This window comes from Lithobates pipiens, unplaced genomic scaffold (genome assembly GCF_037356315.1).
Source record: "Lithobates pipiens isolate NorthernLeopardFrog02 unplaced genomic scaffold, aLitPip1_a1.2 Scaffold_13, whole genome shotgun sequence".
Lineage (NCBI taxonomy): Eukaryota > Metazoa > Chordata > Amphibia > Anura > Ranidae > Lithobates > Lithobates pipiens.
In genome coordinates this window covers 9,092,711-9,107,327 of record NW_027507718.1, presented here as the reverse complement: position 1 = coordinate 9,107,327, position 14,617 = coordinate 9,092,711, and the positions used below count along the sequence as shown (strand labels likewise).

The 14,617-nt window shown below is 41.6% G+C and overlaps 1 protein-coding gene and 1 long non-coding RNA gene across 4 annotated transcripts in view; one reads left to right on the top strand and one right to left on the bottom strand.

The window, feature by feature from the left end:
• Positions 1–14,617, top strand: part of DAPK1 (death associated protein kinase 1) — a 226,725-nt gene that overhangs the window by 96,707 nt on the left and 115,401 nt on the right. The window lies entirely within an intron of this gene.
• Positions 241–14,617, bottom strand: part of LOC143973927 (uncharacterized) — a 34,951-nt gene continuing 20,574 nt past the window's right edge. The window contains exon 3 of one of the 2 annotated variants that reach the window (XR_013272136.1): positions 241–503. This is a non-coding gene — a long non-coding RNA (uncharacterized LOC143973927). Of the gene's footprint in view, positions 504–12,592; positions 13,378–14,617 lie in introns of those variants that run through there. The other variant, XR_013272135.1, reaches the window with a different exon arrangement.

Genomic DNA, 14,617 nt, shown 5'->3' with positions numbered 1-14,617 from the left:
TCTCAAATCCGTTTAATCTCCTTCACAATGGAAATACATTGCAGTGCCCTTCACCATCCCTTGTGGGGTATCCTTTCTCCTTGTTCTGTAGACCCCAATAGAATATAGGAGATCTAATGTGCTCTTTAAACAATAACTGAGTTGCCTCTTCACTCTCTATATGCTGAACATCAGATGGCAAACAATTTCGCAGGTGAACAAAAAAGGGAAGCGCAGACATCCAATAGTGCAGACCGCTTATTCGGAATTTATTTAAAAAACGAATGCACTTGCATAAAATCTACAGATACAGGCATATCATAAAAGCCATCAAACTCTGTTCTCAAAGATGGTGTCTTGACCCCACCCAGCATGATGACGTCACTGCTCAACAGACGCATTGTGCCTTGATTGGCTTCCTCAGCGAATCCTTGCTTAGTTGCATCTCAGATTCTCAGATCCTTTGAGGGTTTAATTCCGCTTTAAGGCTGTCAGCAGATTGGCCTCTTCAAACTCTGCAGTGCCTAAAAACAGAGAGCAACTGAACATCTTCAGAGCAGGGTATTATTGTATTTTAAACCATATGGACATTTTTTTTATTTTTAATGTTTTACATAGCTATACCTGCGAAAGGGGCCATCCCGAAGTGCTCTATCAGGGCTTAAAGTGATTGTAAAGTCTATTTGTTAATTCCCCTCAAAATAGCAAACATGTTATACTTACCTGCTGTGTTTCAGTGGATTTGCCATATCTCATAGCCCATATCTTCCTTTTCTTGGATCCCTCTTCGGCACGCCTGGCCCCTCCCTCTTGTCGAGTGCCCCCCACAGCAAGCGGCTTGCAATGGGGGCACCCAAACTGAGTCAGAGCTCCCCATGTCCATTCAGACATGGAGCCCCGGTTCAGCCCCACTCCATCTCTTTCCAGATTTGCTTATTGATTTTGACAGCAGTGGGAGCCAATGGTGCCGCTGCTGTGTCTCAGCCAATCAGGAGGAGAGTCTCGGACAGTCAAGGCACTCGTGGACATTGCTGGAGAGCATTTGGACTCAGGTAAGTATTAGGGGAGCTGCTGCACACAGAAGTTTTTTTATCTTAATGCATTAAGATAAACCTTCTGACTTTACAATAACTTTAAAGTGTTACTGAATCCAGGAGCTTGCAGTCACTATATCTGGTCTCCCACAGTATACAAAACATGGAAATGTAATTATTTTAGTAAACATAAACTGCTAAATACCTTTTCTCACCAGCAGTATATAGCAGTCTTGTGACTTCTATCAGTTTCCGGTTGTGAGGCTGCAGGACCCCTGACTCTGTTTGGACAGTGCTGATTTGACCCTTTGCTGATCACATGAACCCTCCCAAGAAAAAAAATACTCTCTAGCAATACACACCAAACTGAGCATGTGCAGCTTGTCCCCTAGCCTCTGCACTATCCGGAGATGGTTTGGGGACAGTGGAAGAAGGGGAGGATCAGACAGGATCAAACATAGTATATATAAACTGCTAAATACCTTTTCTCATCAACATTATATAGCAGTCTTTTATGGCTGGTTAAAGCTGGTAGGAGGAGTTTGACCGTCCTATGAGGTTGCAGGACCCCTGACCCTGTCTGAACAGTGCTGACTGGTCCTGTGCTGATCACATGCGCACCCTCCCAAGAAAAAAAATCTCGAGCAATACACACCAAACGCAGGGGGACTGTGGAAGAAGGGGAGGATCAAACAGCCTTTTTACACAATGCAGAGAATAAACCCCTTAGGTTCCACAGTGAGTATAAAAAAGCCATGCTTTACTGCATATACTGACTATTTTTACTGTTGTGGGTTTAGTAACACTTAAATTTTCTGGCTAAAGTTCTACTTTAAAAATGCATTTGTGCAGAGAGAACTGAGAGCACTGAGTGTCTTGAATTTCTTAAAGGGGTTGTAAAGTAAAAATTTTTATTTTTTTAAAATAACAAACATGTCATACTTACCTCCACTGTGCAACTCGTTTTGCACAGAGTGGCCCCGAACCTGCTCTTCTGGGGTCCCTCGGCGGCTGTCTCTGCTTCCTCCCGCAGGTGCTTCTCACGTTAATGCGAGCTCCCTCGCATTGGTGAGAAGCACTGCGGGCGCGCTCCCGTGATACAGCCGGCGGCTATAGCCGCTCGCTGTATCACAAGGCCCCGCCCCCCGGCGCGCTGCGTCATTGGATGTGATTGACAGCAGCGCGAGCCAATGGCTGCGCTGCTTTCAATCCATCCACTCCAGCCAATCAGCGGCCAGGCTGAGCGGCGAAGAGGACGGCGGGGGCGAGCGCGGGATTTTCGAGGGGTCAGGTAAGTAAAACGGGGGGACTGGGGGCGGCGGCAGTGTGAGATGTTTTTTCACCTTAATGCATAGAATGCATTAAGGTGAAAAAACATTTACCTTTACAACCCCTTTAAGTATATAGAACAATAGTATATTTGAAATAGGTTTGCCTTGCTAAATATATAACAGAGTTCAAGCAGATTATTATAAATAATTAAACAGAATGCTTGGAAAGCCAATTAGTCATTTTTAATTGCATGCATAAAGATTTTTTATTTATTTTTTTTGTATTAAAAAAGAAGCTACCGTATATTAAAATTGTACCAACCGAGCATAATTAACCTATTTCTTTGGAATATCAACGCGTTTTAATACAGTGGGAATAAAATCCATTTATTACATCTCGGCATATTCTTTCACTGCCTGCACTGAAATTATCTGCTATTGTTCTGTAAACCTGAACTTGTCTCCCTTCCAGCATCTGGTGTTGGGTTTACAAGAAGATCAAGAATATTGTATATTTCGTGTTTAAACAGAGGGGAGTGGTTTTCAGAGAAAGATGTGTTCTTTTCAGTACTACAAGTTAAAATACCAGTTTAGCAACTATCATTACACCTAATAACCCTTAAAGATAAGGAAGCGCAGATGCTAACAATAGCTGGGAGCAAAGTGTAGCTTTTGCACTTAAAGGTACACTTGACAATTCAGAATGATGATGTCTTTTCCAGGTAGGCCGCTTATATACAATGTTGCTTCTATTAATTTGTTTTAAACAATAGTAAAAAAGGTATTTTTCCTTCACGTGTATGTATGCCAGATTTGGCCATCGCTGTGATTGTAGATTGGGTGTATATATATATATATATATATATATATATATATATATATATATATATATATATATGTGTATGTGTATATATATATATATATATATATATATACATATATATATATATTAGGGCTGTGGAAATGAAAGATTAATTCCTTGATTCATTTTTTGATCAGCACTCACCTTTCTGCTGGCTTCCGGGTCTTCAGGAAGTTCCGTCGGAGATCCGCTGATGTCATAGACATCGATGTCAATGGACTCCTCCCCCCTTCCCCAGGTGCCTCTGTCTGCTAGCAAAGGGAGGAGTCTGGTGATATTGAAGTTCTGATTGAACATAACGCGTACGGGGGAGGAGCTACGCATGATGTCACCCGCTGCTGCCATACGGAACTAACACGATTGTCGGCTTTACATGCTGTGTTTTTATCATCTTTGTGTGAGTCGTTTGTGTTTGAACACAAAAATGAAATCTTATACTTAAGCGGTGAGCACTTAGATCTTTTCTTTCTACCTATGACCTGGCGTCCTTGCTGAGATCTAAGGAGATGTGAGAGAAGTTTATGGTCCGAGTTAACCCTTTTAATACCCGCTTGCATGACCACCTGGTTTCACAGGGATCCATGCCATTAGGTGATAGTGAGTAGTTAGACCAGGGGTGGAGGGATTGTCACGCTACTGTGGAGAAAAAAATTACTTAAATCAGTGCTACAGTTTGAATTTAAAACGTATTTGTGTGAACTGTGAAGTTAAGTCATGGATTGTGGAAACTAGTGTCGGGTGATTGTATATAGTGTATACCACATTTACCACTGACTAATGCAGAGTTGCAATGCAAGGAGATCAGCTAAAAGTAGTTGGATATGTATGTGCGTTATAATTAATCTAAATTAGTCGATAAAAAAAAAAAATTGATCGAACACGAAAATTTTAATCTGTAACTGCCCTAATAAATAAATACCGATGAGAGTTTTTTGTCGGGAAATGCGACCATGTGTATGCTCCATCTGACTTTTGCTGGCCAAATTCCAGTCAGCAAAAGATTGAGCGCATGCTCTCAATTTTTCGGTCGGTAAAAGTTCCTATCTGAAAATGCGATCGTCTATGGCAATTCCGACACGCAAGAAACTCACGCTTGCTCAGAATCAAGTACGAGACGGAGGCTACTGGCTATTGAACTTTCTTTTTCTAGTCCTGTCACACGTGTTGTACATCACCGCGTTCTAAACGGTCGGAATGTGGTGTGATCGTGTGTACGCAGGACAGTTTCGGCGAAACTCCATTGGAAAAACCTTCGGGGTTTATTCCGACAGGAAAACTGATCATGTGTACGTGGCATAACACTTCCCTCTCCAAGACTAACAATGCTGTTGTCCAAATGTGCCCCCTGTTCTCATTCATCAAGAGAGGGGGCACTATAATACAGAAGGTGTGTTACTGGCCAGATCACCAGGTGAAAACCGAGGGCAAAAACAAAAGAGAAAAAAGAAAACAAATGCAGCCACCATATCTAATGATTGGTAAGCTGCCATATATTACTTTTTTGGTTTTAATACCGCTTTAAACTGTTTACCAGGTTAATTCTAACTGCTTTGCTAAAGTAATCCTATTCTTTACAGTGTGCAGTAATTGAAGGTTTGCTTACGCATGCAGTTACAAAAGTAACGAATCAGTCTGTTTCTGGTTAGATCAGATCATACATGCTAATAAAGTCCCGTACACATGGGCCGAATGTTGGGAGACATTCAGCCCTTACGTATGTCAGTTAGACAGATGCTGGAGGTTTGGCTGGCTTCTGTTGAACAAGCATGCTGGAAAAGCAGCACCCGATTGGTGCTATCAGCAATGGCAGAGAGCACAGATCAGAGTTTTCTGTTTGCAATTGTGGGACGTTATTTTATGAATGCATTTTTTATTCACCAGTTTGTTCACCAGTATATATCTATTGAGTTATGGTATATTTTGGCTGTTTATTGCACTTTTGTTGGTTCATATATATTTAAAGGGGATGCGCAACAGGTTTTACAGATCTACTAAACGTATAAGCATAGAAATTATGAATCTTCCGCACTGCTTTTAGTGTCTTATTTTAACTTAATTTACTTGTTATCCTCTGTCTAATCCAAAATGTCTACAGAACAACTGTTAAAAACACTGTTTTCTTGTGGGTTTGTTGATGTGAAACACTCTCCAACAATGCCATCTGTTGAAGCTTGTGCAAATAATCCAGTAGGTTATACTGCAAAGGAAAGTGTGACAGGGTATGACACATCATCATATAATAGTTTAGTGATAAGAATGGAATCTTAAGCAGTAGTGCGAGTTCAGCAATATTCACTATATCAGTATTTGACCCAACAATGAGTGCACCAATAAAATACTAAAGATAACAAACTGCAGGCCCCACACAACCTCTTTGCTTTTGACCTGACAGTCTACTACACGACTTTGAGAAAGAAAACTGGATTTGGCAACTGAAGATGTTATCCGATCTGTTTATAGTTTTGTAAAATATACTTTTACTACTTTTTAAGGCTTTGTTGACACCTATGCAAATTGGATGCGGGAATGCATAGCAGGAGCCTTGCTGTGCCGCAGCAGGGACTTCCAAGATGGTGTTGACCGGCCACACGTGCAGCCTCTCCTATCCCCTTTCCACAGCTTCTATCTTCCTCGCTCCCTCCCCCGCTTCACCCTCCAGCTCAGCCAGCCCAATACCTCCCTCAGCAGCAGGAGATGACATGGGGGACTAGGATTTGCGTGTCCTTATTCTCTCCCTCCCCACTAAAGCTGATTTGTAGCTATTTGCCTACAGGGTAGAGAAGGCCTTTAGGCAGTACACTGAGGCACTGCAGGCTTATACAGCACACATTGGGGGCAGAGTGGAGGATTTGGAGTCACAATGGGAAGCAGTTACAGCTGCACTGCAATCACTTCATGAATGCTGTAAGACACAGGACCGACGGATTAACTCTTTAATAGATCAGATGGATGACTTTGTACGTCCAAATATGTCTTTCTTCTGTACTTTGACGACAAATGGCGAGCTGAGGTGTGGTAGGTTCTTCCACGACCAGGGATTAATCCCATTGGGGGGAACTTAGAGCTAAATATGGTGGATTTCTCTTAGACGATTGGAGACGTAGACGGCTTCAACATTTTGTGCATGGTCTATCTCAAGCCATATACTCCCCCCACCTCCTGCACCCCTTTTGAGAAGCTGTGCATGTCTACCAATCCAATCCCGCACACTATATCTGTCCTATATGAGATGCTACTAGGACAAAGACCCAAGGGGAAACCAATATATATTCGAGAATGGGAAAGAGACCTGCAACATGCCTTTTATTGAGCTTCAACTTGACCTTACTCACTCTAGTTCTGTTGACACGAAAATGCAGGAGAACGGGTTCAAAGTAATGACTAGATGGTATAGGGTCCCTACCAAACTCGCTAAAATATACTCAACCTCCTCAGATGCTTGCCGGAGGGATTGTGAACATAGAGGTTCATTTTTGCACATTTGGTGGGATTGCCCTAAGTTACAACCTTACTGGCAGGACATTAGAACCCAAATAAAGCTCATATTGAACATATACCTCCCTGACTCTCCGATGTGCTTCCTCCTGCATGTCCCATACCTCTCAGCCTTTACTGAAAGTTGCTTCTGCCTCATTTCCTAAATGCGGCTAGGAGACCGTTCCCCATCTACTGGAAAAGCAGCCCGGAATGGATCCGCCTTTTGAACGATATTAGGGCTGCAGAGAAATGGATGGTGACATGTAAGGACAGACATGATAAATGGTATGGAATTTGGGCCACTTGGATTCATTATGTAGATGAGGCCCATACAAACACACAACCAATGCACACCGTCCCAGTAACAGGAGTGGAACTGTCAGAAAAGCTATAGACTTGACTTGATCATCCAAGATATTTGATACATGACTGCTAGCATAATTTTAATAGAGTGCATTCTTTCATTTCCTTTATTTTTGTTGTTTGATTTAAATGTTTTATGTTTCCTGTGTCTGTTTGCCATCTGGCTTTATTTTTCTACCCAAATCAGTGGTGTCTGTTCATTAATGGCGCTAAAGTTTGGTAGCGGGGCTACAGACAAATTACTAGTGATATGACTGATATCTTCTCATGACCACGAAGTAGACGCCTCCGTCTCTAAAACCCTCTATGTTGGGTGGCCAATTGAGCCTTATATTATGTACTTTGTTCAAATACCCGTTTGGACTGCTTTGTCGTTTTCCCCTTCTTCGTTGTTATCAAATGGACTGCATTAGGATGAAAAAACCCGAGGGTTTACAACCCCTTTAATCTTCATAGATGGGCTGTGGTGCCTATCATTAAAGTGTTACTAAACCCACAACAGTAAAATCAGTCTGTATATGCAGTAAAAATGCTTGTTATATTCCCTGTGGAACCTAAGGGATTTATCCTCTACATTGTGTAAAAAGGCTGTTTTGATCCTAGCCTTCTTCCACAGTCCCCAATTTATCTCCTGATCAAACAGAGCTTTTATGCCGCATACACACGACCGGACTTGGGTCCGACAGACTTTCAACGGAATTCTGACGGAGTTCTGACGGACTTTCCGAATGAACGGACTTGGCCACACACAATCACACCAAAGTCTGACGGATTCAAACGTGATGACGTACGACCGAACTAGAATAAGGAAGTTCATAGCCAGTAGCCAATAGCTGCCCTCGCGTCGGTTTTTGTCCATCAGACTAGCACATACACGAGCGGATTTCTCGGTAGGAACTGGGTCCGGCGGAGTTCTGTCGGAAAAATTTGAAACTTGTTCCATTTCTAAAGTCTGTCAGACTTTTGCAAATCAAAAGTCCGCTGCAGCCCACGCACGTTCGAATGGTCTGCCGGAATCATTCCGTCGGACTTTTGATGTTGAAAAGTCTGGTCGTGTGTACGCGGCATAAGAGTCACTCTGCACATGCTCAGTTTGGTACAGGCACACCCCACTTGTAAGTACACAATGGGTTTTATTTACTAAAGCTGGAAAGTGAAAAATCAGGCTCACTTCTGCATAGAAACCAATGAGCTTCTAACCCCAGCTTGTTCAATTAAGCTTTGTTAATAAAACCTGGAAGCTCATTGCTTTCTATGTAGAACTGAGTCTGATTTTGCACTTTCCAGGTTTAGTAAATAAACCCCATTGTGTACTTAAAAGTGAGGTATGCCTTATGTATTGCTAGAACGTGTTTTTTTGTTTTTTTTCTTGGGAGAGTGCATGTGATCAGCACAGGGCCAATCAGCACTGTCCAGGCAGAGGGTCGGGGGTCCTGCAGCCTCATAGGACGGTCAGAGAATAAAAATTCCTCCTATAAGCTTTAACCAGCCATAAGACTGCTATATAATGCTGATGAGAAAAGGTATTTAGCAGGTTATAATTACTAAAATATTTTGCATTTCCATGTTCTGTGTACTGTGGGGGATCAGATATAGCGAATGCAGGGGGAATAGTGAATGCAATAACCTAATGCGAGCTAAAGAAGAATAGCCAGCCCTATTGGAGCAGGTTCTCTGAATTGGTTTAGTTATGGAAATGTCTTTGTTTGCTTTTTTTCCCCTTCAGTTTGGCATTTAGTTGATTGTTAGCATGAGATCATGTCAAAGAGGACTCGGATAAACTGTATATTTTTTACTTTTTCAGCTGTCACTATCTTTATGCAACTTTAGTTTTACCTGCAGTTAAAAATAAAATGTAAAAGGTTTGCCTTAAGAGGGAAAAAAAAATAGTGGTGAGCCAAGGCTACATATTTGAATTTAAAATGTAGTGTTCCTCCCTGAGGCTAAAGGCATTGCCCAGTAAAAGGTTAAATTGACTGGAATAACGTGTGACTTTAATGATATTCCAGGCTGTGTACACCAGCCAGCTCCCTGCTTACAGTTGCATGGAGACCATAAGATGAGTTTGCATAACTGCATCCCCGTGTGATTTCTCCGGCTTCCCTGGCTCACTGCATTGTACTACATGTGACATAAAATTATAGTGGAGTCAGGTTTATTTTTCTATTAGACCAAAGCATATGGCTGATTGCCACGCACCGCCAAGTACTTAAATGCTTATCTTTGTATTTACACTAATTTAAATGTATATAAAGAGCTGTCTAAATGCTAGTTCAGCGGGTGGAGCTGATACAGTGCCGCAAGTTGCCATTTATCCTGTTTATTCTCCTAAAGCGCAGTGCAATAGATGTATTTTAGTTTTGAATACAGAGTAGAAGTGTTAGTAACTTTTGTTTATGTCCCCAATGGGAAGCGTTCTCTTTACTCCTTGTGTGGACCCAGGACAGAAAATGTGGGGAAAGGTCCTCAGTGTTTTGTTTCCATACATGGGTCTATTTCAGTTTAGATTACATAAACTCAGTGTGCTAACAGGATGTCTGTCGCAATATATTGTTACACATTTACCCCTGTAAAATGATTGTAAAGAGTTGTGCTTATGTATTCCGAAGACTGTCTTTAACCGCTTCGATACTGGCCACTTCAACCCCCTTCCTGCCCAGGCTTTCAGTGTTGTCACACTTTGAATGACAATTGCGCTGTCATGCAACACTATACCCAAATTAAATTTTTATCATTTTTTTTTTTTGTGGTATTTAATCACCACTGGGTTTTTTATTTTCGCTGAAAAAAAAACATAAGACCGGAAAAGTTTGATAAAAAAAAATATATTTTTCCTTCGTTTCTGGCAGAACATTTAGCAAATAAGTAATTTTTCTCCTTCACTGATGTGCGCTGATGAGGCTGCACTGATGGGCATTGATGAGGTGGCACTGAAGGGCACTGGTGAGGTGACACAGCATTGATGGGCACTGATAGGCGGCACTGGTCATGGATAAGCGGCACGGATGGGCAGCACTGATGAACAGGTACTGATTGGCGTCACTGATATGCACTGATTGGCGTCACTGATGGACACTTATGCACAGATTGGCATCACTGATGGGCACTGTTGGAGCTGCACAGATAATCAGGGCACTGCTGATAAGTGCCCTGATTGTCTGTACAGATCTCACCTGTGAGGAGATGCCGCTGATCGGCTCTGCTCTCCTCTCCTTACACTCTGTCAGTGTGAGGCAAGGAGAGCTGATAAACGGCACTTCCTTGTTTACATGTGATTGGCTGTGATTGGACACACAACCTATCACATGGGTAAAGAGCCACATCCCTGGCTCTTTACTGAGATCAAGGTTGCGCCAAAACTGGGGTGACGTCATCCCAGAATGAGAGGGGATCCCGCCTGCCGTCATTTGTCTATACAGCAGGTGGGAGGAGTGTTAAAGGGGTAACTCCACTTGTGTTGAGAGAAAAAAAAATTGCAAAGTAAAAAGTTATAGTTGTTGTGACACAAGTCATATAGTAATTGAATGTTATTAAAAATCACCTTTCCTTTTCAATTTGTGAAGAAGTCTGCACAAAGATACAAGTCAGATTTTTAGCATCCCCTGCATCAAAAATGTCATTTTTGGCGAGATACTCAAAGGGAAATCCCGTCCAAAGGGAAGCAGACCCTGCCACTTTCCTCATTAGAGCCCTGCAGGTACAGAAGCTGACTGATAATGATAAAACCACTCCAAAACAGATTCACTGAGCACTTGGACACAGACAAACAGCTATCTCTTCAGAATAACACAAGGTAGGAATCTGAAACCGTTTTTTAAAATCATTGTAATGTGCATAGATCCCTTAGAGGGGATTTTTTTTTCTCAACAAAATTGGAGTTAAAAAGGAAAGTTACAGTCAAAGTATGTAGTGAACATAAAGCATCTGCATAATAAAATTCCAGTGAGTGGCCGCTGTTTACCCGACTTTACCAATAGGACAGGGAATCAGAAATGTTGGTACACCTAAAACATTTTGGATTCCCCATTCTATTAGTAAAGTCGGGTAAACAGCAGCCGCTCACTGGAATTTTATTATAAGATGGCAGTATTTTGGCAAGGACTATAGAGGAAGATCAGCTAGTCCCGAGTTTACCAATAGAATGGGAAATCCGAAATGTTTTACGCGCACTAACATAGCGGTGTTCTATCGTTCTCCTCAACCAATCTGCGCATGCGCGGTGTTGACGTCCCACCAGCTGATCGTGACTCGGCCACACCGGAAGTGGCGTAATTTTTGACGAGTTGGCTATTTTGACAGAACATCGGGATTGCTAACTGTCACATTTGCTTGGGTGCTCAACCAAACTGTCAAGCAATTAAATGGCTGGTGTCATAACTGGAATACATGTAAAACACTGTGCATGCATTTTTAGTGCAGAAAAAAAAGCGCACGGAACTGCACCTGGTATGAATTAGCACTAACCTGGTTTGGAATATTGTGACATTGGGGTTTATTTCCTAAAGGCAAATCCACTTTGCACTACAAGTGCATTTGAAAGTGCACTTGGAGGTGCAGTCGCTGTAGTTCGCTGCACTGGTCTGGATCCCTGGGGAAGCTCTGCTGATGTTGTCATCCAATCATGTGCAAGCAAAAGTGCTGTTTTTTTCCTTGGATCTACAGCGACTGCACTTCCAAGTGGCTTTGCCTTTAGTAAATAATCCCCGATATATGGTATGGCTATGGATGATGGAAAGATATGGACGAGAACTACAGAGAGAAGCTGCCTGTTTTTCATTGACACCTGTTGGCAAAAGCCTATCATACCTCGTAGTTAATCTGGCCTTTCCAGCAACTGCAAATCATTAGCATTCTGTTGGAATCTCTGTAATTCTTTCCTGAATCAGATGGATGGTGGTAGTTGACTAGATAAAAATGTAGTTTTCTTTTAAGAAAACTTTCCTCCGTTCTCAAAAGCATTTCTTGTGAAACAGAAGCTTTGAAGAACAGACTTGTTTGTATGTACTGGCCAAGAAGTGAAAAGCTGTCGGAGAAAAACTCAGAGAGAAACTAAAGTTAGACTTCAGTCCAAGACTTAAGTGCTTTTTGAGAGGTATTTGTAAGCGGCTTAAAGAATTTGCCATATCTGTTTTATTAAACTATTCTCTGCTTGGGAATGTTGAAACTTTTTAAAGTTAGATCATGTTGCAATTAACTGTTCTTAGGCGATAAGCTCTCCTTAGCTTTTAGCATGTCTTCTGTTGAAATGAGCAGATATGAAAAAGCGAGAATCAAGGACTTCTTATTTCTCCCAGTATATTATAAGTGCAGGAGAACCTTAATAAGAAACCTTGTCCTGTCCAATTAAATATTTAGAGTCGGTAAATGTTTTTTCTTAAATACTGGTAGCATAAAACCCATATTTTGAGCTTCATATAATTCACTAAACACAAGAAAACAGGATTATATGTGTAAAAATAATTATAATGTTTATATAATAAAAAATAATTATGTTCATGGGAAGACCTCAAAAAGGAAATAATTTCTTCACAAGTATGTAAAATGCCTATGTTTTCCCTAATACTTCTGGGTCAAAGTTCTATGGACACAAAAGCTGAACACCGACAAACATGCATTCCTATTTATTTTTATGAAAATTTTGAGCATATATCAACTCATTACAGCACAGAACAGTAAAATAGGCTTTGAGACATTGTAATAAGAACTATTTCAGATAAAGAACTATAACCATTTTATTTGACCTTTGGCAGGGCGTGACAAAAAGTTCTGCCAGCATCTTCTTTGGAGCGGTGAACTCACCGCTGCTCCCTGTTAAAATCAGTGGGGCAGCGCTGCAATACCACTGGCAACAGGCCACACCGGCGGCGTTTTGCGGGCAGATTTAACCCCTTTTCGGCCACTAGCGGGGGGGTTAAAACCACCCAAGACCCCTTTCACACTGAGCCGCCTAAGGCATCAGCCGTAAAGCAGCGTTTTTTAGCACCGCTTTACCACTGACGCCTTAGACGGCTCGGTGTGAAAGGGGTCTAAATTACACATTGAAATATAGCTTAGATCTAGGGAAACAGTGGAATAAATTTGAGCGGTCATCGAACGGGTGAAAATATGAAGGGAGAGGAAAAGTGCATTGAACTTTATTGACTACTATAAAGTAAAGAAGAGGTAAAAGTAAGAAATGAGCATGTGGGAGACAGAAAAGGCAGGGGAGTTATAGAGGGTCTAGGGGTATGTGGAGATGATGTATGGGAGGATAGGTCCCTCAAAGGTCCAACAACAAAGCAAACAAAATCAGCTGATAGATGATGCATTCTTCTTCTTCTTCTTCTTCTCCTTCTTCTCCTTCTTCTCCTTCTTCTCCTTCTTCTCCTTCTTCTCTTTATAATCCAGAGTGCTTGTTGTAGAAGAGGGAAAAATGAATTCAAAATATTGTCAATAAGATTTAGGTCCCTTTCACACGATCAGCCTCACCATTTGTCAGGCACGAGCGGGCCACCATTGACTTCTATGGGCAGGACAGATATCAGCGGGCACATGCCTGCCATCCGATCCGACAAGATCCTTTAAAAACAGACGAATGGCAATATGGTCGCCATCTGTCCATCGGATGAAAATGGACAGGCTGTCCATTTTCATCCAGTCTCCCCCATAGAGAACAGCTGGGCTCTGACAGGTCTGTCTCAGCACAGTGAGCGGAGACGGACCTGTCATCCACCTACTCAGCGGGGGATGAAGGGAGTGATCCCCCGCTGTGCTAGCAGTCCATCCAATGGATCTGCCCCGTGTGAAAGGGGCCTTAGAGGGAAATTTCAGCTTTCCTTGTAGTGTATGGGTTTTGTATTGGGAGAGCAGAGAAGTATCTGTTTACTTTCAAACTGTCTCTCAATAATTGGAATTCTGTATAGAGTGCTAAAGAGAGTCAGGAGGGAGACAGGTGGGGATAAGTTTCTCTTCTGAATATTGAGTTATGTGAGTCTGTAACTATTGAGCTATATAATCCACAGTACAGATAAGCATATGGCACATCTGGCTGCAAACAAGCAATAAAAAAAACAGTAATGTGTAATATTTACAGCCAGCAGATATGAAGGCAAAAAAATGTGAAAAAATAATATTTTTTTTCAAATGTTGCATTTATTTTTTTTGTCATGATTAAAATAACATATACATCTTACTTTCGCTCTTTCTTTTGCTCTCATGAAAAATCCTGATTTAATATTCGAACCTCTTGGGGTGTAGGGTGTAGGCTAATTGATAAATCCGACCTTGTGAAACCAACATCTATGCTGAACAGACAACCACAAAGCTGGAAGCTTTACAGTCTCTAGCAGAAAGAGGAACATGTTTCTGGCTGGGACTTCCCGATCTCAATGGGTCAATATTAATTTGACTGACGCTAATGGAGAAGTATTCTGTTTACATAGGAAGATTGTTTGATAATGTTGGGGTGAGGTTAAAAATACAAGTCTACATTTTCTGCTTTTGTTGCCAACCATAATCGCACACTAGACATCTCATTCTAAACAACAGGAAACTCGTGATGGGAAATCTTGCTTTTTGCTGCAATTAAAGCGGAACTTCTAACAACTTGATAAAAAATAATGTTCTTTAGCAAGGAACATACATTCCACATT